Source organism: Dipodomys spectabilis, unplaced genomic scaffold, assembly GCF_019054845.1.
Source record: "Dipodomys spectabilis isolate Male_0828 unplaced genomic scaffold, ASM1905484v1 ptg000241l, whole genome shotgun sequence".
Taxonomy (NCBI): Eukaryota; Metazoa; Chordata; class Mammalia; order Rodentia; family Heteromyidae; genus Dipodomys; species Dipodomys spectabilis.
This window is the reverse complement of record NW_024870918.1, coordinates 861,821-885,210: the sequence shown is the minus strand read 5'-3', so window position 1 is coordinate 885,210 and position 23,390 is coordinate 861,821. Positions and strand designations below refer to the sequence as shown.

General features: G+C 42.0%; 1 protein-coding gene across 1 annotated transcript in view; it reads left to right on the top strand.

Annotated features, from left to right (window-relative positions):
* Positions 1 to 23,390, top strand: part of Slc1a1 (solute carrier family 1 member 1) — an 80,188-nt gene that overhangs the window by 1,000 nt on the left and 55,798 nt on the right. The window lies entirely within an intron of this gene.

Here is a 23,390-nt window from a genome sequence, read left to right as displayed (position 1 = left end):
AGTTGTCAGTGGAAGAGGTGTCTCTGGAATGGCCTGGGGAAGGAGGGGGGACTGGGTAGGGAGGAGATGAGGACTAGTAATGTTGCCCCCCCCCCACACCAGCACCAACCCTAGGCAGGGCTTGGGAAGGTGCCCCCCCACACACACACACAACACACACCCCGGATTACCCACGCCTCCATAAGACTGCCATATTCCTACATGAATTTACTGGCCCGCCAGAGGTCACTGGGGGAAGAAGAAGACTGAAGGCACTCAGGCTCCTCTTGGGCTACCTTACCCTCCACGTGTTCTATTAAACTGATGTTAAGCTGTGCTTACTGGGTTTCAAACAGGAGTGTTTTTCACTCAAGTCTGACAGATCGTATTTGAGCCACTGCTCCGGGGTGTGCGTTGCTTCTATTCAGCTTCTGATAGTCTGATGAGGTGGTGTTTTCTTGATTGTTTCTGGGGTGTACTTCTTTGGAGCTCTGTGTGTCTCCTTGCCCTATGAGCTGACACAGGTCACAGATCGGGACATCCCAGCAAGTGAGGGCCAGTTCAAGCTCCAGGGAAAGTGGATTCCTTGGCAGGCTCCACCCCCTGTTTGGAAACCACTGCTGCTTTTGCTGGAAAGTCAGATGGGGTCAGCCTGGCCTCCCAAACTTAGCCCAAACCCCTCCAGCTACTGCTTCCAGAGAATTCTTTCTATTGTCTTGCCCATTCCATCATCCTCCATACCAACCAAACAAACAAAAATAGAAACTCAGCCACCTTTGCAAGTTAATGGGATCCTTGGAGTCAGTTTGCCTCCTCCAGAACCTGTGCAAAGGAAAGTCAGGTTTTCTAGTAAATAAATAACATCCTGGAATTGCTCTAACAGAGGACTTTTGTGGGAGGAAAGGGAAGACTTAGAAATGCCAAGTGTTGACTTTCCTCTCACAGACGTGCAAGTGGTTTTTGGACATTTTTTAGGGAAGGTTTACCCTGTCGTGCCACAATTGAAATAGCAAACTCTACCAAGAGAATGATTTGATTTCTCTTCCAGCAAATAGAAGAGATGGCCTTGTTGATTTTCTCAGAGAGGCATCTAGAATTCATGATTAAATTCTTTCCTCAAGACTTGGGGGTAGGGGTGGGGAATGACCTTAGCTTTGTGTCACCCTCCTAATTCCTGGGGAAGTGCACTAATCCTGATTTTTTTCAGCCCAGGACTCTCCAGAGATGCTGGCCTGTAAACCAAGTGTTGTACGTACACCAGCCAGTGCTTGGGTTGGTGTACCAATGCACTAGAAGCCACGTTGGAAAAAAAGTGTGAGCAGTTGTTCCCTAGTCTTTAGAACCAGTTATATTGCTAAGTATATCTTCAGGATCAAGAAGGATTTCAGGCCTACTGTCCAGATGTGGGCCCCAAGGGGCCCTTCCCCTTAATTTTAATGCCAGAAAGACCCAGGAATTTAATTTGGATACTTTTTCCTCCATAAATGCCATGCATCTTTAAAAAATTCCAAGCATCCTTCTGAAGTCTGATGGACATTATTTCTCCCTGATGGAAATTCATATTTGGCTTTGGTTTTGTTGGTTTGTTCGTGTTTTTGTTTCTGTGTTTGTTTTTGCTACTGATATGGTAAGTCTCCAGCTTGTAGCATCCCCAAGTATGCCCACCCTAACACTTCCTGAGACCCTCTTCTTCTCCCCTCCTCCTCCTCCTCCCCTCCCTCCTCCTCCCCCTCCCCCTCCTCCTCCACCTCCACCTTCTTCTTATTTATTTTGCCAGTCCTGGGGCTTGAACTCATCCTGGACACTGTCCCTGAGCTTCTTTTGCTCAAGCTAGCACTCTATCACTTGAGCCATAACACTACGTCTGCTTTTTCTGTTTATGTGGTACTGAGGAATTGAACCCAGGGCTTCATGTATGCTAGGCAAGCACCCTACCACTAAGCCACCTTCCCAGCCCAAGACCCTCTTCTTTTCTCCTTTGGACATCTATAAGAAATCGAACTTCTCTTTGTGTAGTCTATATTAGTTCCTTGGTTTACTGAGCAGTGAAATTCCAGCCCTTTTAAAACAGTGGCACTATGTAGCTATAAGCCCTTGCTAGGCCATGATAGTAAAAGTATATTTTATAATTGGTCCTGAAACATCACAAGAGCTCTTAGGCAGTCTCCTTTCTGGACTTTCAATATGTGGGCCTTGAAGAAGAAGAAGGAAAAAAAAATCCTCTTAAATTTACTAACTACCATGGTGAAATGTTATCTTCTGATTGCAACCAGGGAAATGTTTGTTACCTCTGTAGTGAATTTAGCAATTCTGACTCTGTAAAGTAATTTGGCTTTTGAATGAAGGGCAACCCTTTTATATGTGTTGCTTAAAGTCTCTGCTACTCTCCAACCCCATTTGCCCCCATGATATGGCAGGTGAAGATAAATACAATTAAAGATCATCTATATTAAGTGTGGATGTTGGTTTTGTGTTTCATAGACCAGCAAATGCTATGAGCTAAATGTGTCTTAAGTTCTGACTCATAGATAGAAGGATTAAATAGATGACCATCTCGGTCCCTGAAGCAACTTACAAGTTGTTGAAAATAATACCTTGGATTTTCACATGAGAGGCTTTTCCTCAGATACCATGAGGACGATTTGATTGCTTTTATTTGATAAGCTTTTATTAGGTCGGCTTTTCCCTGCTTCTGTACTGCATTCAGGGAACAAGGACAGAGCCTGCATTTGAATTCTGGCTCCAAAAGGCACTTCCATCAGACAAATTGCTTATTCTCTGGGCTCATCCGTTCCTCATCTTCAGAATGGAAATCTTTGTCATTAGGGTTGACTAAGAGAATGTCAAAATAGCCAGGTACATACTGGCATAAGCTATGCATCCAGTGAATGTTATTACAAAGTAAATCTGAATGGTTGATGATGGGAAAAATTAATCGTATGATGTTGTCTCTCCTGCTGTGTGACTTTCTTTGTACTTCTTGGTATCCAGCCAATAATTTGGAGTCCAGGGTGATTCAAGTGTTTTGATGACTTTGGTCTATCTCAGCCAATAGCAACTTCCATAACATTCCTTAAGAAAGAAAGAAGGAAAGAAAGAAAGAAGGAAAGAAAGGAAGAAAGAGAGAGAGAGAAAGAAAGAAAGAAAGAAAGAAAGAAAGGAAGGAAGGAAGGAAGGAAGGAAGGAAGGAAGGAAGGAAGGAAGGAAGAAAGGAAGGAAGGAAGGAAGGAAAATAGAATTAATCATTTTGTTTTGAATCCTACAGCTTAACTCTCCATTCACTTAACAGGCAGAAATTCTGAGGGAGGGAATTGTGTCCTCTCAGTGAAAAATCTGTTCAAGTAGAATTACCGAGAGAGAATTCTGGAAGCCTACAGATTTAAGTCACCAACAAGGATTGTACAGCATGGAGTGTTGAGAATAGACCTTAAAGATCTCACCCTACTCCAGACTTATTTTGTGTTATTTCAGTCATTTGAGAAAAAGAAATCTTTGATTCCAAGCTTGAGGAGCTACAGGAAAAGCAATAAGGTTCTGTCTATCAATGGAGCTGGCAGTTTTATTAATTGTAAATCATTACCTTTGGAGTACTGTAGAAGCAGTCATTGATAGATTGCAATTCTATTGTCTGAACTCTGAACCAATTCCTTCACTTGTCTGGTAATACCTTGACCAACCTCATGTTTCTACCCTGGAGCTCTGTGGCATATACCTGGTAGTGTTTGTTTTGGACTTAGTATATGCTTTGGTACAATGGAACTCTTGATGACAGGGGCTGACCATGGCTTATGCTAGTTCTGAGCCTTGTCCTTCACCCCAGACTGAATTAGCTTAGCAGAGGTTAGTAATATTCCTGCAGCAGCCAACCTCTACCTCATTCATTCATTCACTCAATGTGCCATGGTACCCTAGGTGTGCCAGGGATTTTTTTAAGAGCCAAATCACATACAGAGCAGTGAACAAAACTCCTACTCCATGGACCTTATGTTACAGTGGAAAAAGGCAGAGGGTAAATGGAGTAAGTAGGAAAATAGAACATAGAACCAGTACTCTGGAATGACAGAAAGCTTGGAAGGTGGGTAGGGAAGGCAGAGATGGCAATTTTAAGCAGGCAGGCCATACTGAGACTGAGAAGTTATCAAGTGAATCAAGGCAAAAAGAGGCAAAAGGACAAATTGCACAGGGATCTAGAGTGGAGTACCTTTGCCTAGCAAATGCAAGATCCTGAGTTCAAATCTTAGTACCACACAAAAGTGAAAAGATGTAGATGAGAGAGAGGAAGACAATGGGGTCCAGAAGAATAGAAGTTACATGGAATAGAGGGGCCTCAGAGGTCTGAGATCTGACAAAGCCATGATCCTTGGGGAGCCCTAGGGGTGGGGGAAACCTTGCTCCTGGACTCTTTTAGCCTCTTTTGGTGGTCCCACCATTCCTGAGCTTGTGGCCACAGCCATTGTAATCTACACTTTCACCTTAAGGTATATGTCTTTTGTGATATATTAGAGCCCTCCCCATGCATGATCTTTCTCAGATTCTGCGCTACATTTTATCTTACCATGGAAGGTAACATTCATGACATTGTCCTAGAGGATTTTATCCACAGGTCCTGAAGACTGGCATATGGACTTATCTGTTTGAAGACTGCTATTCAGTCTAGACAACAGTTAGAGTTGAGACTGCTATCAAAGTTATCTTTCTAGGAAATAAACTAGAACACATTGCCCTGGGTTTTCCCACAGTCCTTGGGATGGGTAGAGCATCTCTCGCATCCAAACCCATCCACTGTTTACATCCAACTGTTGGCCTTACCCTTACGACTCAACTCTATTCTGTTCCAAGACAATACCTCACTCCCATACTTCTCCCAGGTAATGGAAAACACTTTCCCTATTTCAAATGTAAGATTGAAAACACAGATATCAGCCTGGTGCTGGTGGCTCACTAGCTACTCAGGAGGCTGAGATATGAGGATCACAGTTCAAAACCAACCCATGTAGAAAAGACCCCTGAGACTCTTATCTCCAATTAACCACTCAAAAATGGAAGTGGAGCAATGGCTCAGAGGTTGAGCTCTAGCTTTGAGCGAAAGAGCTCAGAGACAGAGCCCAGGCCCTGACAAAAAGAAAAAGAAAGAAAAAACATAGGTGTCACTAAGTATATGCCAACTACTGTTCTAGGTGCTTTAAGTGCATTAACTTCTTTTACTTCCATAAAGCATATGGTTAGGAGAGTGGGGCACCAACAGTTTCAAAACTTATGCCAAGGTTTCTGAGCAAGGGCACAGCTGGGATTCAATCCCTGGCAGTCTGGCAGTAGAGATGCTCTTGTTAACCATTATGTTTTTCCACTGCTGTGTTGCACCTGCCTGTGTTTGTAACCCTGTACTCAGATTTTCACTGTCTCCTTATTTGGCAGGCTCAATATATTTGTCCAATTTTTCACCTAGAGAGTTAGGAAGACTTTGTCCTTTGTTTGTGGAATGAACAAGAACAGCTTCTTAAAAACCTAGACTATAGACCCCTTGAGTTATACCCTTCAACATTTAAAACAAACAAACAAAAAACTCAAGGAGGCCTTCAAATAATGCAGCAGCTTCTAAAAAGTCATGGGGGAGGGGTTTGGGGTAGGGGAGGGGAAGGATATCTGATACTTAAGACTCAGTCATGCTTTGGTTCTTATCAGACAGAGGGGTTTGGATTAGCTGGAAGATCAAAGAGAATTCCATTCACATTTCAATTCCCAGTTATAGGAAGGGGAAAGGGAAAGCATGGTATGATATTTATTGAGATAGAGTTAGAAGCAGAAGTTCTGGAACTGATTTTTTATGTCTGCCAAGGGCTTTGGACCGAGGTATAATGGTATGTGATGTGTAGTGTACATGTATTGAGCCTTGGTTAGAAAATATCTGGGGTTCCTTTTAGCTTTCAGATGTATTAAGTCTATGACCATAAAGTTACTCCTCAGTTCATTTGAGGAGCCAGAGGAACTCATCTTGGGGGAGGGGAAAACAGGTTAAATTTGTGAATAAATAATATGTAAATAAGTATACTATACATATAACATTATTTATATATAAATTACACATATATGTATATATCAGTTTGATATAGGGAAAACAAAATCTGGCATAATTGTCATATGGAATAGGAACTCCTGTTTTTAATGAAGAACATAGCTTTATGTTTATCTTTTTCTAGATGATGATGAAAAGAAAGTTGTTAGTTTAATCATCTATTTTTATTTGCCTTAATATTTTTAATCAATAGCATGCCACATACATTGCAGTAATATTAGCAAAGTAAGAGTTACTATAAAGTGGTGTTCATGATATTTTCCACAAACTTTGAAGCAGATAGATTTGTCTGTCATGTTATGTATAACTAACTATATACACATATACACGGTGTGTCAATAAGATAGTATACCCCTCTCTTCCTTAGGATGTCTATGTACACCTGTCTGTCTGTCACATATATCTGCTTATTTACGTGCCTTACAGAAGAGATCCTGTAGTAGGCTTGGCTCAAGTTCTACATATTGAAGAATTAAGAAAAGAAAATTACACCTTGAATGCCTATGGCTGGTGCTTTCTTTCTTTCTTTTTTTAAAAAGTAAATCAGAATCTAGTCAACTGATAGAATCACTGAAAAGATTCTGATTTGAAGTTACTCAATTGAAAACATCTACTTGAAGTCCATTAAATCAAATCCCCACATGAAAGGATCTAACCAGGAAATTATACAAGGATTTTTTTAAATAAAAATCACAATTGTACATCTCTTGCATTACTGGTACTACCTATTGAGAATAGTTTGAATATAAATTGCTACCGGTTGATGATAGATATTAAAAGTCTTAAATCCCAATCTACAATTTATGTCTTATTAGTACAATGAAACTACAGAATAAAAGTTACCCACCCATCAAAACTTTAAGTGCCAGTCATAAGAAATAAAAGAGGAAGTGGAGGTATAGCTTAAGTGATAGAATGCTAGCCTTGAGCAAAAAAGCCACGTGAGAACATGAGACCTGGAGCTTAAGCCCCAGTACAGGAACATAAAAAAATAAATAATACATTAATAAAATGTGCTTTGCCAAAAAAGAAGAAAAGAAACTTCAAAGATGCGCCATGTCATGTAGAACGCTTTTGTGTGCTCCTTCAGGTGACAGTAGACCTCATAGATGAGCTCAGATAGGGAACTAACTCATGCGATGGTATGAGCGAGCTCTTGCTTATAGAGACAGAAGACTCTCTTCATTAATTACTTGTGAGAAATTGTGATTACTTTCAACAGAGCTGAGACTGAAAATAACTGTCCTCGAGAGTCAGCAGCACGCTGGCTGGGTGCCAGAAAAGCTGCGTTTGCCTGAGGAACTGCAACTCTCTCTCGTGTCGCTGGACACCTGGGATCGCTTAACGCGGTGCCATCGAACACTCAAATATTAGAAGAAAATGCACTCACTTTAGCTGACATTGAGTGGCTCACTTAATTCCCTTGTTCCCAGCAGTGTCTGTGAAGGAAACATAATTTAAATGTCCTTTCATGCAAAATCTTTTACATGTTAAATGCACATCCAGTGCTGCAGACAGATACTATGAAAACCCATAATCTACCTCAGAGCGGTTGTGTAATTCGGCTGGTAAGTGTGTTACAAGGAGGTAATTCACTATACTTCCTGGGGGAACAGCTTTAACCCTCAACAAAGGGTGCTCTGTTGTAATTACCATTCTTCACAGTAACACCTCTGTTAATGGAAAGGAAGTGTTTCTGTGACTCACTCTTTGCCAGAAATGGTGCTACCTATCTTTGGAAAAAGTATCTGCTCACTGCCTGTTCCATTACCACAGGTAGGCGTTTCCTTTCCAGCAAATGTCCTTGCCCTTCCACAGACAGGCTGGACCTTATCCCAGCTCAGGGATGCTGCAGGCCATGTGTCCTTGGTCATTCCTCTCCCAGACCTAGCCCCAGATGTGTAAACTCCAAGCAGCTGTTCCCATTCAACCAAATCAGGAGAGACACTGTGTCTCCTTCTTCACCTGCTCAGGCAGAGGTCTTGGTTCCTGGGCTCGTTCTCAGTCTCAGAGTCCCTAACTGCCCAGGGGCACGATAATCAACCCAGCAGAGCTTCAAGTGTCTAGGGAGAGTCTGGATACTCACATCACGTCATCTCCCTCACTTCGGATGCTGGAGAAAGTGGTAACCTCTGGGACAGGAATTTGGACTCTGAAATGGCCTCCGGGAAGGTCTGTGCTGTGTGTTTCCTCTTGTAATTGCTCTTCTTATTTGGACTCAATGGTTATGTGCTTAAAACTGTAGCACTCAAAGGAAAATCTGCAGGAGGGTGCTTCGATGAGAGACTTTACAATTAAACTCTTTTCTACCGCTGTTCTATTGCTTAAAAGTGATCTGATTGCTTGTAATTCATTAAAGAATTAAGTGAACAGCAATTACAACAAAAATAAATCATCACCAGAAAGGCCCAAACTCCAAGAAGCCTAATCAACCAGCCTCTCACAAAAATACCTGGAAAACAAATGGACATTGTCCAACTTCTATGCGTTATCTAATTGATGGACTTGTTTTCTAAGCCATTTAGCCACTTTACAGGTTTCTTATAAGATCCAATGAGTTGTTTGATTGTGAGAAACATAGTTTCTACTTTGGAAAATGCTTTCTCTTGTGGTTTATCAAAACTAATAGTAATATTTACTGTGACCTTCCTATGAGTTTTATGTCCAATTTGACACCAGTATGATGAATCAGTTAGGATGGTTTCCATTTTGCAGCTGAAGAAAATGAAACTTAAAAGACTTAGGTCACATGGCTAAGCACAGAGAGATGGAATTTGCAGCAGGGCTTCTTAGCTATTAAGAACAATTTCTTCCTTCCTGGCAAACCCTGTAACAACTAACTGGTAGTTAAAAGCAATCTTGCTGACTTTGATTTTACAAAGTAGCCAAATCAAGCCTATTATCTTCCTGCTTTTCCCATCCCTGCTCTCTTGACCCATTTTTTTCTTTAATGTCCCTTAACTTGGGGTAATCCACAGTGATTTGTCCATTCTCCCACATAAACCTTCATTTGAGCTTATATTTTACTTAAATTTTTCTAGTTGTTGCTTTCCCCTAATGGGTGTACTTTTCTGTGCTGGTGCTCAGATGTTTTGCCCACAATTCTCTGCTCATCCTTGAAGAAGCATTTAATTCTCACTTTTGTCTTACTGACTTCTCTGACAGCTTGGTGAAAGAAAATCTCCCTTCTCTATACTCACATAATTCTCGCTTCATATTCACAAATAATTCACATTGCTATTCCCAGTCCTGCCTGTGACCAACATCATTAATTGATTACAACACTCCTTGCTACTCGAGCTCTATTATGGCTCTATTCTTGAAACTAAATTTGAGGCAGCCATTGTTGTCAATCAAACAGAACTGGCAGATAAGAAGAAAAATATTGTCTAGCCCTAGGAGAATATGTTCATTCAGCAATTGGGAGCTCAACTTTAAGTTAACAAGTATGGATGCTACTGGCAAGAGAGTCAAATCTGTGATTTGTCTTTTCACTCTGCTGGCAGTGATACATGCACAAATATCACTAACATGAGCCCAAATGTAGTAAATACTGCAGGAAAGCTGCAGCATGTGCCTTGAGTCTTAGACAAGAGAGTTGGGATCAGGATGGAGAGAGATTCTGTGGGAGGTCATAAAAGGAATGGCTGTCAGCAGGTCTGAATTCTGGGCTAGAAGATTAGAAAGATCAAGGCCAGATAAGAGGCCATAAAGAGGCTTTTTATCTTCTCCCATCCAAGTTTAGTATTGCATGGAACTACTATATCACATACATCATAGTTGGTTTTCTGTTGCTATAATAAAACTTGACACCGAGTAATTTATATGGAAGGAAGTTTATTTGGGCTCACGGATCTGGAAACAGGAAAGTCCAAAAGCATGGTGCTGGTGGGAGCCACATGCTACTTCAAGCCACAGTGGGAAATCAGAGGGCAAGCAGGTACATGCAGAAGAGCAAAACACAGGGACCAGACTTGATTAATAACAACCCGTTCTTATAGTAGCTAATCCAGTCTGTGAGGATGATAACTCATCCGGGAGAAAGCCATCCAATCATCTCTTCGTGATGTAGCTCTTGTTGGACCCACCTCCTCACTCCCACACCTCAGTGGCAAATTTCAACACGAGCTTCAGAGATAGATATGTTTCCATACTTCTCTTTCCCACTTCCTTTCTCTGAGAGTAGGAATGCTCTCTTACAGGTGCTGAGCATTGCATTTACTTCATGAAAGATGACTTCAAATGTTGGATTTCAATACCTTCATTGAAAAATAAAAAATGCAAATCCAGTCTGTTCTATTGATGCCCCCAAGCTACCGACTCAGTTGCATGGGATTTTACACAGCACTCTAGGGCACTCTTATCCAAGCCTGAGTTGTTGCAAACAAACCTTTTCCCTAGTATGGAGGCTGGAGGGAGGGGTAACAGGGAGGGGAGGAGCAGACCTGGTTATTGTCAATTCCAATATTAGTGTGAGCTTAGCATGACCCTGAAGCTCCAGCCTGAAGCCCATTGTCCTCCCTGGAGATCTGATCATAACACAGGGTAGGAACCTGCCTGGTCCCCAGAGAATCCTTTAGGCTAATTAGAGAAAAAAGAGAAATATCTGGTTTCCAATAATTCAGCTGAAAACTCCATCAGCCTTGGATGGCTGAGCTTGTCAAATGTGATCCTTAGCAATTCCTTCATCTTTTAGTGAGTTTACGTCTAGATTCTCCACCCCTACCCAACTACCCCTCCAAGTATCTTTTGCCTCCTGGTCCGTATTCTTCTCATTTCTCTGTCTGGAGATCATTTCTCTGATAAGACGTTCATTTGCCTGTCTGTGCTACCTGCTCCAGTAGACCTTGAAAAATGGCTTGGATAATCACTAGTGTTGGTAATTAAACTAAAGATCAGGTAGGTGTTTTGTTGTTTTTTTTTTTCTTTTATTAGAGAAGTTAATTGTTGACCTGGACAGGCCTGCTGGTGCATTTCTGTTTCCTCTCTATGCATTTCTTTCTTACCTGTGGAGAATTTCCTGAGATTTCACTGGGCAACAGAGATTAGTTTTATAGAGTGATGGAAGTTGAGACCTTGTGCTCAGCTCAGAAAGCATAGAACCTGAGAAGCATACCAGGTTTCTTCTTTAACTTGTTTGGTGCCCTCATTAAATATTGATGTTTTCTAGCAAATCCCACTCCCTTTTTTATTTGGGGAGAAAAAGTTACTTATACTTATGTTTGTTTAAGTGACATGACTAAGATTTGGTTGCCCTTATGAACCTCCATGTTAATAGCTACACGACTATCCACAGCATCCGAGATCCAGAACTCAGAAAATGCCTGAAGTAGCACTCTGAGTTCCTGTACTTAGTTACTTGATTTCTGCTCAGGGTCCTCATGTCTATTATCCATAGATATCCTCACATCTATTATCCATAAAACAGAAAAAAAAAAAAAAAAAAGAACCTGAAGCCAGGTGCTGGTTACTCATACCTATAATCCCAGCTGCTCAAGAGGCTGAGTTGTAAGGGTCACAGTTCAAAGCCAGCCCAAGCACGAAGCTCCTTGAGACTCTTATCCACAACTAATCACAAGAAAGCCATAATTGGAGCTGTGGCTCAAGTGGTACAACACCAGCAAAAAAGCTAAGGGACAGTGCCGAGGCCCTGAGTTCAAGCCCCAGAGTCTCACAAAGATTCCAAGAGTAAATGAAGTAAATGAAGTCCTTAGATGTTACTATGACAAGGTCATTTCTCATTGTTTGATTTTTTTTTTGTCTTGAATGCACTGACATTCATTTCTGGATCCTAAATACAATCCATTGTTGTTATTAAGTGAGCTGGTATATCCTATACATAACTGTAACCCCTCTGTACATCACCTTTACAAAAAAAATTAAAAAGAAGAAAACAACACCAAAAAAGAGGAAGATGAAGAAATATTGCATAATTCTTAAAGTATTCATAAGCAAGGAATAGAAGGTTAGAGCTCTATACAGATTAAGAGGTACTGTACAATTGGTAAGCAGGCTGCAAGCTTAGTAGTTATCACAAGTAGAGTTCAAGGTGACAGAAACATTGTAAAGCAGAAGTATGAGGATGGAGTGAGCCTTGCCTTAAGGCTGATGAAAGTTGGGAGGTTCCACTTACTTAGACTCATAGTCTGGGTTGAAAGTACATCAGACTGGGAATTCCAGACATGTGACAAATCTAGAAAATGCAGGATGACTGACCACCTTTCTCCCAGAGGTCAACATGAACTCAGATTACTCCTGACTACATTCTGTGGGGGAGAGGGTCAGACTTCGTTTACAAGCGGTGTGTAATGAGCCAGAAAGGTGTTTTTCACAGCAGTTGTGAAACTAGCAACTGTAAAGAAGCAGTGATCTATGATAGCTGTGTTAAATCTAAGGAAAAGTTGTGTTCTTCAAGCAGAACGTTCCAGGGTTTCTCCAAACTGAATGAGTATAGACAATTGGAAGGTAAATATTTGCTGAGAAAGAGACGATGACACCTGACCATGGTAGATGAAGGTTTTTTCATTGAAATGCGTGAAACAAATTGCTGGGTAGAATCACCCTTGAGACGATTAGACATGAACCATCTCAAGAGGAAGAAAATACAATAGAATAAGCCACAAGTTGAAAATGGGTGATGTTAGAACTCACAAGTCAAGTCGTAGATTTATAGCTCAGAAAATAACCTGACCTGCCCACGTGTGGGTCATGACCAGTGAGGGAGAGTCAGGCTGGGTTGTGCTTAGACTGAAAGATTCCTGGAGCAGCAGAGCCACCAAGTCACTCTAGAGACTAGAGTACTGGGAGCCAGTCCTTATTTTTCCCAGCCAGTCTCATCCTTACTGATCCAAGGCGGGGCTCCTCAGACTAGAGGGAACACCAAAAGCTGTGAGAAATCCCAGCTGTAGGACCAGACACTTGACTACTTATGTATACAGCAGCATAGCCATGATCAGAGAAGAACAAATCCACAAGTCAGGAGTTACTGCTTAGGACATTGTCATGAAGCATTTTGAGGTGTGATGGCTCAGGATGAGGGCAGATTCCCACATTCTTAAGGCCTGGTTTTAATTCTCTACTAAATAGCATTCACTATCAACTGTCTTCTCCTGCCTTTTATAATCCGATTCAATGCACAAAAGACAGAAAAATGGGGTGATTTTCTGGGTCCATGCATGACATGGTAATTCTATGCATTCCTGGTCCGTTCTATGCAGTAGGCATCAGACACAGTGCTGGTAGCGGGTGGGATATGGCACTGAATGGGACAATATGTTTACCTCAAGCTCGAGATAAAGGGCAAGAGGAGAGAGACACAGGTTGACCCGCAGGTAAAAATTCAATGGGTCCCAGCCCAGGGAGGGTAAAGCAGGAGAATAATGAGGCTAAGGCTGGCCTGAGCTACGTAGTGAGAATTTGTCTTGAAGAAACAACAGCAAAAGACAAAAATAAAAAAAGCTTAGTGGGGTCCAAAGAAGAATTCATTCCACTTGAAAAGAGAGACTAGAAAAGGCTTTCTGTAGGATGTGGTACTTTTAACAAGGCTTTGAGACATGAGTAAGAGTTGGAGGGTTTTGTTTTTTTTTTTTTTGTGGCAGAGATAATGATAAAGGATTTGTGAAGGGGGAGGGATCTGTCTGAACAAGGGCATGACAACTTCATATGGTAAAGAATCTCTAACAAAGAGCAGGGAGCTAGTGGTGACAGGATGTGCCCAGACTGAGGCTGGGAGGACGCCCCGACCCACATCAGGTACAGACCTGGCAGGACAAAGACAGTACTCAAGGGGGTTTCACTGAACAGAATTTCATCAAGAGACGATTAGCACTGGGTAGTGTTCGTGGAACAAGAAAAGGATGGAGAGGCACCCAAGGACTAGTAACTATGGTATACCATCAGCTCTCTTGGATTGGCTAGGCAAGAGGAAAGTAGAGTGTTACTACTAACTACAGTCGGGCTGAGGCTGTACTTGAAGGATCAGGTGAGAGAATCTGTACAATCTCAGAGGAACACAACCCCTGTCAGAACCCTAGCAAGGAAGGGAGAGAGGGAAGGAGGCCCAACTTCTCTCTCTTCCCCCCTTAAGATCTACTGCTAAAACTAGAGGGCAAGGGCCCCAGGGTCAAACAGCCACCAGGACAAAGGACAGAGAATGGGTCTGGATGGCAAATAAGAGAACAAAGCACACTAAAATACTAAAAGTATTTTTAAGGATGCTATTATAAAACACACACACACACACACACACACACACACACACACACACACACACACGGCGCTGGTGTCTCACACCTGTAATCCTACCTATTCAGGAGGCTGAGATCTGAGGATCGCAGTTTGAAAGTAGCCCAGGCAGGAAAATCCATAAGACTCTTATCTCTAATTAACCACCAGAAAACCAGAAGTGGTGCTGTGGCTCGAAGTGGTGGAGTACTAGCCTTGAGCAAAAAAGGCTCAATGACAGCTCCTAAGCCCTGAGTTCAAGCCCCAAGCCCTGCCAAAACCAAATACACACACCAATACACATACGCACAGTGTTGAAAAGACAGAAAACCTGTGCATGATGGCATGAGTTATTTGGATGATTCTGGTGTTTTGGGGTGATAACTGGTAAATGCCATGAGCACTGGGAAATAAGAGGTAATGACGTTTTCCACACTTTTGTGGCTCTGTGCCGGTCTCACCACTCCGGTGCCGGTGGCCTGGCCCCAGTCCCTCCCATTGGCCTCCATCTCCCCACAGCCTTGTCTTCACATCACTAGCCTTCCTTCCATGCAACAAGGCAGTCATGCATGATGGAGGAGGTAGCCAGTAGACCAGGGATATCTTATCTCTGCTTCTAAGTAAAACTGCCAGAAAATCCAGCTCAAACAGTTGTGAAGTCAGAAAGATGGAACGTGATCAATAGAATTGTATGGCTCAGATCATATGAGGTGTCCAGACATGGTGCCTGATTTCAAGTAAAGCCAGATTCAGGGGCTCGAGCAACATCATCGGGGCCTGTTTGTTCTTGTCATGTCGTCTGCATCCCCGTGTGGTTTTCCCTCCACAGCTGACATAGCTGCATCACAGCGTACCATTTCTTTTTCCCACTCATAGCTAGCAAAAGAGAAAGGTTTAGGGAGCACTCCTGGGCCTGAGCCTCCAGCTCTCTTAGCCTTAATTGGGTCATAGACTCATTCTTCAGTAAAGTCGGGACACAGCAATATGATGGCTTCACTAGCCAGCTCAAAGTCACTCTCTCATCCACCCCTATTTCCTCCAAATTCTGACTTAGATCTAAGGTCAGCTCCACCTAGATAGACTCAGAACTCTGAGGTATACTACTCTGTTGATTATGTTTTCTTTCTTTCGAGACTATATGTTAATGATACAAAACAGTGGTCTTCACTGTGATGTTTTCATAAATGGACACGAATGCTTTGATCATATTCACCTCCAAAGTCCTCTCTTTACTCCTGCCCCCTTGACCTCTTTCTCCTAAAAGTCCCTCTTCTACTTTCATGACTTTCTTTTGTTCTAGATTTGACACGAGAGAGAAATCATCCAGAATTTGTGTTTTGATTAAATTCGGTGGGTTTTGGGTGTCTTGTTTTGTGTTTTGGAATACTGAGTTTGAGCTTAAGGCCTTGGGCTTGCTAAGTGGCTTGAATCATGTCTGCAGTCAATACTTGTCTTTCGAATCTGGCTTCTTTCACTTAACAGGATGGTCCTTAGTTCATTTTGAACTGATTTTGTACAGGCTAAGAAAAAGTCCTACTTTTGGTCTTCCATATGTGAGTATCCAGTTTTCCCAGGATTAAGTGTTAAAAGAGGTCTTCTTTTCTCTAATGTATGTTTTTACTGCACAGCTATCGCTGTGCATGGATTCATTTTTGTGTCTTCTATTCTGTTTCTTTAATCTACCCATCATTTTTTATGCAGTCCTATTTCAGTTATTTTGGCTTTGTAGTATAATTGGAAATATGCTATGGTGCTAGCATAATTATCTTTACACAGGATCAGTTTGGCTATTTGGGGGTCTTTTAGTGCAACATTAGGATTTTTTTCTAGTTCTGTTAAGAATGTGATTGGAATTTTAATGGGGAGTACATAGAATCTATAGACTGTTTTTAATAATATATCCATTTTCATGGTATCAATTCTGCTGACCCACAAGCATAAGAGATATTTCCATCTCCTAGTATCCACTTCCATTTCTTCAGTTTTCATTATAGAGATAGTTTACCTTATTGGTTAGTTTTACCTCCTAGGTATCTTTTGAGGCTATTGTGAGTGGGATTATTTCCTGCTTCTTTTGTCAGCAAGTTCGTTATTGGTGTGCATAACAAGCTGGGGGTTACACGGCTAGCAGTATATCTTACACCCAGGATATTGGATGACAGTGTCAACAAGCATCTTGTTGTCTTCTGTGTTCTTAAGCTTGTTTCCTGACAGTGATTACTGTACATTCATAGGTTAAATCTTAACTGAATTCCCAAAACCATTGAATTTGTTGCTTAGTTATTAACCACATATCTTAGTCTGTTTTCTACCAGAGACTGATGATTAATGTAGGATCAAGGTTTATTTAGCTCATAGTTCTTGATCCTAGAAGTTCCAAGGTTGATGACCTTCTTGCTTATGAAGACTCTTTTCAGTGTCTCAGGGTGACACAGAGCATCTTATGGCATGATGGATACTAAGACATACCCATACTGGCTTTTACAACAAACTTACACTCAAGCCAGTAACTCCTTTTATCCATGAATAGATTGATTTTCTTACAAGATTGATTTTCTTATTGGCTTCATGAATTAATTACCTCTTAAGATCCCACCTCCTAATATCACACAATGGAGCTTAAATTTCAACGTAAGTATTGACACAAACAAAGCTTGACATTGATTAAATTTAGACAGAATGGTGAAGAATCTCTGCCCTCTGTCATCCTCTGATTGGCCAGATGCTACCCTATTTCCATCAAAGCTATCTAATCTAGTTATTTTGGGTACTGACTGGTGTGGAAAATATGAAAACTTCTTAACTGTGCATCTGTAAGACCAGCCAAGTCCTGTCTGGTTATGTATTTCCTAGCATACGCATGTCACACGGATCATGGAGGAAGGTTAGAAGGCTTTCCAAACACTCTTGCGCTGAATTTGAGAGGGACTGACGTGGTAAGTAAGAGGAAGATAGAGCAATAAGCTAAGGCTCACAGACATTGGCAATTGGCAATTAGGGTGGGACAGGGACGAACCAGAATGTAATCCTATGTTAAAAGCTAAGTATGAAAGGGACTCATGCAAATTTATAGCTTGGAAACTTAGGCCTGCCTTTCATTTGGAGAATGAATTGATGAGACAAAATTGGAGGCAGGAAGATCTTCAGGATTTGGTGTTTTGGCGTCAGTGAGTGTTAAGTGTATTTTCTGTGGCTATCACAATGTGCCCAAGGCTGGGTAGCTTATAAGTTTATTTGGTTCATAATGTTAGAGGCTGGGAAGTCTGAAGCATAGTGGATCTGTCATCTGCTTGGGCCCTTCTTGCTGCTTCATTACCTTAGATGGTGGCTCATGGAGAGAAAGCAAATGTGCTCGCTCTAGTCTACCTTCTGCTTCTTATAGAACCTCTAATACCATCAGAGGGACCACACTTTCATGACCTCATCTAATTTTTTTTTGGGGGGGGGGGTCCAGTCATGGGGCCTGGGCGCTGTCCCTCAGCTCTTCAGCTCAAGGCTAGCGCTCTACCACTTGAGCCACAGCGCCACTTCCGGCTTTTTCTTTTTGCTTATGTGGTGCTGAGGAATCGAACCCAGGGCCTCGAGCATGCAAGGCAAGCGCTCTACCACGGAGCCACCTTCCCAGCCCGACCTCACCTAATTTTAATTACCTCCCAGTGGCCCTAACTCCAAATATCATTAGCCTATGAATTCAGGGCATAAGGTGTCCAATGTATAACTTCAGAGAGACATATTCAAACCACAGCAGTAGGAAAAGAGGGGGACAGAGTTATATGGCTACGTAGAATTGGAAGAATTTTTATGTGACACTGCATCACAGATTATATCACTTGCTTATGCCTTAGTTTATCCCTTAAAAATGAAGTTGTTTGACAGCGTTCTTGTTGTGATCAGAGCTAATTTTCACTTAGCTCAACCCCTGGTACGTGGTAATCTCTCAAAAAAATGTTTGCAAATAGTCTAAGGATATATACTACTATGTAGGAAAGCACCCCCCCAAATTTGAGGGCTTAAAATAACAGCCATATTATAATTGTTTATGCTTCTGAAAGTTGTCCGGGCTTGCCTAGGTATGCCATGCTTGAGCTAGCACCTGCTAGCTAGGGCTCAAACCATGAAAAACTTGTCACTTGTCCTGTTTGTCTGTCTGTCTCTCTTTCAATCTCTCTTCCCCCTCCTCCTTCCCCCTGTTCCCCTCTCTCCCTCCCTCTCTCCTCCTCTCCCTCTCTCTCCCCATCTCCCCTACCCCATTTCTCCCTCTCCTCACTGTTATGTAGACTTTCCTACAAGGCTTCAGGATAGTTGTATTTCTTATATGATGATACTCTTTCTGATGGAAAGAGTATCAAACCCTATGTAGAACTATTTTTATATCACCAGAGAACTGAGGATGGAAATTTGGAGGCTTTTGGGGAAGAAGAAAGACAAGTCCATGTCCCCAGGTATTGAGTCCCAACTTGAAGTTTATATCCAGGTAGAGATTCCTAGAAGGCAATTGTATTTTGAGTTTGTCACTTGGGAGTGAGAGGGTAGTGGTGGAAATTAAAGCTATGAGAGCAGATAAGGGGCTGGGAAGGTGGCCCAGTGGAAGAGTGCTTGCCTTGCACGCAGGAGGCCCTGGGTGCGATTCTTCAGCACCACATAGACAGAAAAAACCGGAAGTGATGCTGTGGCTCAAGTGGTAGAGCACTAGCCTTGAGCTGAAAAGCTGAGGGACAGTGCCCAGGCCCAGAGTTCAGGCCCCACCACTGACAAAAAAACAAACAAACAAACAAACAAAAAGAGCAGATAGGATCACTCTGCAAAATATAGTTCAAGAAGAGAGTGGAAAACAAAACCCTTGAGCCATATTGACATTCATGTGAGGATGTCTCAAACAGAAAGATGAGTGCTACTTGGCTTGGCTTAATTCCTCTAGACACATCTAGAAGTGTTATAGGTTAAGATTTCTTTCTTGGGGTCTCAGCATCCTCTTGGAAAAGAGTCACTTTTCCCAAAAGCCTAACCCTTTGGTTGTCCAGATTAAGTGCTTTTTCCCTCCCTGCCTGTAGTCTACTCAAATCTGCTTCCCTCGCCCTAGAATCTCGCTCTCTGTGTTCTTCTGGGATCCCAGTGTTATGATTGCTTCCAGGACGGAACAAGGAATTAGATTCTCTCCCTTCCTCCCATTCAGATTGTTTCCTGGAAAAGAAATATTGTAAGACTTTTACTTCAAGAAAGTTCCCTCTCTTAAGCCATTTCAACAACAACATCAACAACAACAATACAATGTCCTGAATTTTAAGCCATATTCTAATTAGCCTTAAATTTCAGCTCATTTTAGAGAACCACATTGGTACAGGGCTAGCCTGGCTCCTCTTTGGTGAGTTGCTACCTTTCAGGAAGTTACCCGAAATACTGTGAAAGAACCAAGTTCCAAAACAGGGATGTCCAAAACTCAAGCATTCCTCTGAAAGACAGTCAGGTAAACGTACCCCTGAATGAACCTGAACCCATGAACAACAATAACTAGCTCCTGACCCTGATCTCCAGTCTGTGGCTTTAGTTTGAGCTAGCCACTGAAGTAAAACAAGCCTTGCTGGGGAAACAGGGCAGTGTCAGAGTGGCTTTGCAAGACCTTTTTTTTTTTAATTTTCTCATGGGAACAATGGGTAAATTAATTGATTGATTGATTGATTAATTCATATTTCCTATCACCCCAATTCTAAAATAAACCATCTTTTCATCTCTCCAAACTTTTCCCTCATCAAGTCTTGGGCCTAGGATTTTCATTCTTTCTATCCCTAGTCTTCCCCAATCCAGATAAAGCTCCTTCCTATCATTTCATCTTTAGGGCTTTCCAACCTCACCCTGCCCAGCCCTGCTCTGCACTGCCCTGCCCTGCCCATAAACAGACTGCTTCACCTAATCTATCCTTACATACCTTCACTGGCTCAATTTCTAATCTAGACCTGCCCTTAGGTAAACAAGTTTAGTGCAGACTCATTATCTCTACCTGCAGTTAATCTTTGTTATTATTTTATTCTTGGCCCACGGTTTATCTCATCTAATGCTCTGTTTAATACTGAGGGGAACTAAGAGTCAAGAGAAATAGAAACGCCCCATTTTTATGGGGAAGGTCTTTCCTAGGGTGCCTTCTGGTATGTTCCTAGACTTAGTTCTCCAACCTACGGCTCAAGCACCTGCCAAAGTGTTGACTCCTATCACTTCTTTATGAAGACAACAGGATTTGGGGATCTTGAGGCTAGCTGTGAGTTTCTTAAACTTTTTTCACGTTAGTCTATTTATTGGTAAATGCATCTTGTTAGATTACATGATTAAACACATCTATAATCTAAAATCCAAAATGCTTCAAAATTTATTAAGTACTGACATGACACCATAGGTGAAAAGTTCTACACCGTGAAGCTTTGTTGCCTTCACAGAATTATCGAAAATATTCTCATGTGGGCAAGCAAGCCAAGCAAGCAGGAATCCTGTGTTCAAATCCCAGTAATAATTTAATAACAACGAGAGTAATTATAATTACACACAGTACACCGAAGTATCTTCTGCCATTTGTATTAAGTATATAAGAAACACAAATTTCATATTTAGAGTGGGCTCACTCAGCAATATAACTCATTATGTATATGTAAACATTCCAAAATCCAAAACACCTCCACATTTTGGATAAAGGATACTCCACTGGCAATGTACCATAATAGCAGAAACTTGACACACAGGCCTGTCTTCTTTCCCTTCCCCACTTTGTTCTCCCCATAGTTTCTCTTTGTTTCTCCTCCATAATCCCTGCCTACTCAATTCCTGTTTTTTCCCACTAAGGGCTCTGCTTACGTTCTTCCCTTCCTAATCATGCCTAAGAAGAATTTTCAAGGGTAGCCTTGAACTCCTACAACTTTGGGAAGGTCTTTCCTGGACATTAGCAACTTTTCTTGTCTATCAGCATGCACACATTCCATCCAGCCTACTACCTCAAAAGGTCTGATTTTCTACTGTCGCCCCAGGTTGCCAACGGTGGGAAAAGAAAAGATTTTATTTGGCAACACACTGGCATCCTGGAAATGAATGTCTAACACCTTGGTTCATCTTGTCTTGCACCTCTGAGAGAAGTTTTATATAGCATCTTTTGTGGGAAAGTTATCTTGGTCTCAGATAACTCCAGGAAAGCCCAGTAGTCTTGAGAAATGGCCAGTTCTGGAACTTGGGTTGTGAGTTTTAATTTACTTCAATTTTAATTAAGATCACCATTTTAGCCCAGACCTGTGAACCTGCCTAAGAAAATGTGATTGAAAGACTATGTCTGCCTTCTGTTACAGCTAGTCTCTGCTCTATCCTATTATAATGACCTCTTTTTGTTTTTTTGTTTTGTTTTTTTTTTTGTGCCAGTCTTGGGGCTTGAACTCAGGGCCTGGGTGCTATCCCTGAGCTTCTTTTTGCACAAGGCTACCACTCTACCACTTGAACCACAGCTCCATGTCCAGCTTTTTTGTTGGTTTATTGGAGCTAAGAGTCTCACAGACTTTCCTGCCTAGGCTGGTTTTGAACCTAGATCCTCAGATCTCAGCCTCCTAAGTAGCTAGGATTATAGATGTGAGCCACCAGCACTTGGCTACGAAGACTTTTTTAATTGGCACCTTTTCTAAAACTTGAGGAGTGCTCAGGGAGAGGAGTATGGATTTTAATGAACTCTGTAGTTGCTTTTAAGACATGGAATAAGGTATTGGAGAAAACAAAGCAAACATCCTAAGTTGAAACAAAGGAGGGGGACAGGAAAGAAAGATCAGGATATGACTTCCCTAGTTTATAAGTTCTGGGTGACAGGGACAGTGTCTTACCACATAACTTTCACCATGGTTGCTGACACAGAGAAATCACTTGATGACATTTGTCAGGTGCACTGGGGACCCCAGGAAGCTTCAGGAATTGTGGCCTTTCCTGCCTGCGGGGAAGTGTGCTGTCAGCTGAACCCTGAGCGCTTTCTCCTTTCTGCTATTGTGTTTCTCTTCGGTCTTCTGTTGGAAAACCAGGAGGAAAGCCAGCACCCCATGCTCATAAACAAAGTGACTTCCTGAGGCTTTTTGTGACCTCACTGAATTTAACAGCTGTATTTAAGCATTTATGAACAGGTAGAAACCACTGGTTTCACACAAAGTCCCAGATTCCTAATTTCTCTTTTTAAAACGAAATGGACCAGGCTACCCGTCTTCTCACGTCTCTGTGGCAATGCTGATCCTGAGCTCACAGAACTACCACAGACACCTGCTGCCCTCACTGCTGCCCTGAGCCTTGACACTTTCCATTCTTCGATGCAAACTGTGTATTTTGCCTCTTTCTTTAAGAATGAAATTGAAGCCAGGCGCCAGTGGCTCACACCTGTAATCCTAGCTACTCAGGAGACTGAGATTTGAGGTTCACAGTTTGAAGCCAGCCTGAGCAAGAGAGTCCATGAGACTCTCATCTCCATTTAACCATCAGAAAATTGTAAGTGGAGCTGTGGCTCAAAGTGTTAGAGTGCTAGTCTTGAGTGAAAGATCTCAGGTGCCTAGACCCTGAGTTCAAATCCCATGACTGACAAAAAAAAAATGTTCCTTTTTGTGTTAGTAGAGAAGACTGAGGAAGTGTTATTGCCCAGAAAAGTAAAAGGGTTCTTCCTCTATAGCATGTATTGTGTGTGTGAGAGTGTGTGTGTGTGTGTGTGTGTGTGTGTGTGTGTGGAGCCAGCCTTGGGGCTTGAACTCAAGGCCTAGTTGCTATCCCTGAGCTTTATTCATGGTTAGTAGTCACCCTCCATTTCTGAGTCACCTATGATGTCTTCTTCACAGGTAAAGGCATGAAGATGTTATCCCCAAGTTCAGTGTCAAAGGGAGGAAATAAGTAAGCAAAGAGGTTTAAGCCCAACTGTGTTTAACTTAGGATCTATTTACCATTCTTTTTCTGCCTTCAGGTCTTTGTAATTGTCAGAGAGAGAGTGTGTATGTGTGTGTGAGAGAGAGAGAGAGAGAGAGACAGAGAGAGAGAGAGAGAGACAGAGAGAGAGTCTATATGACAAAATACCTAAGCAAAACAATCTAAGGAGAAGGGTTTGATGGAGTTCACCGTGGTAGGAAGATGG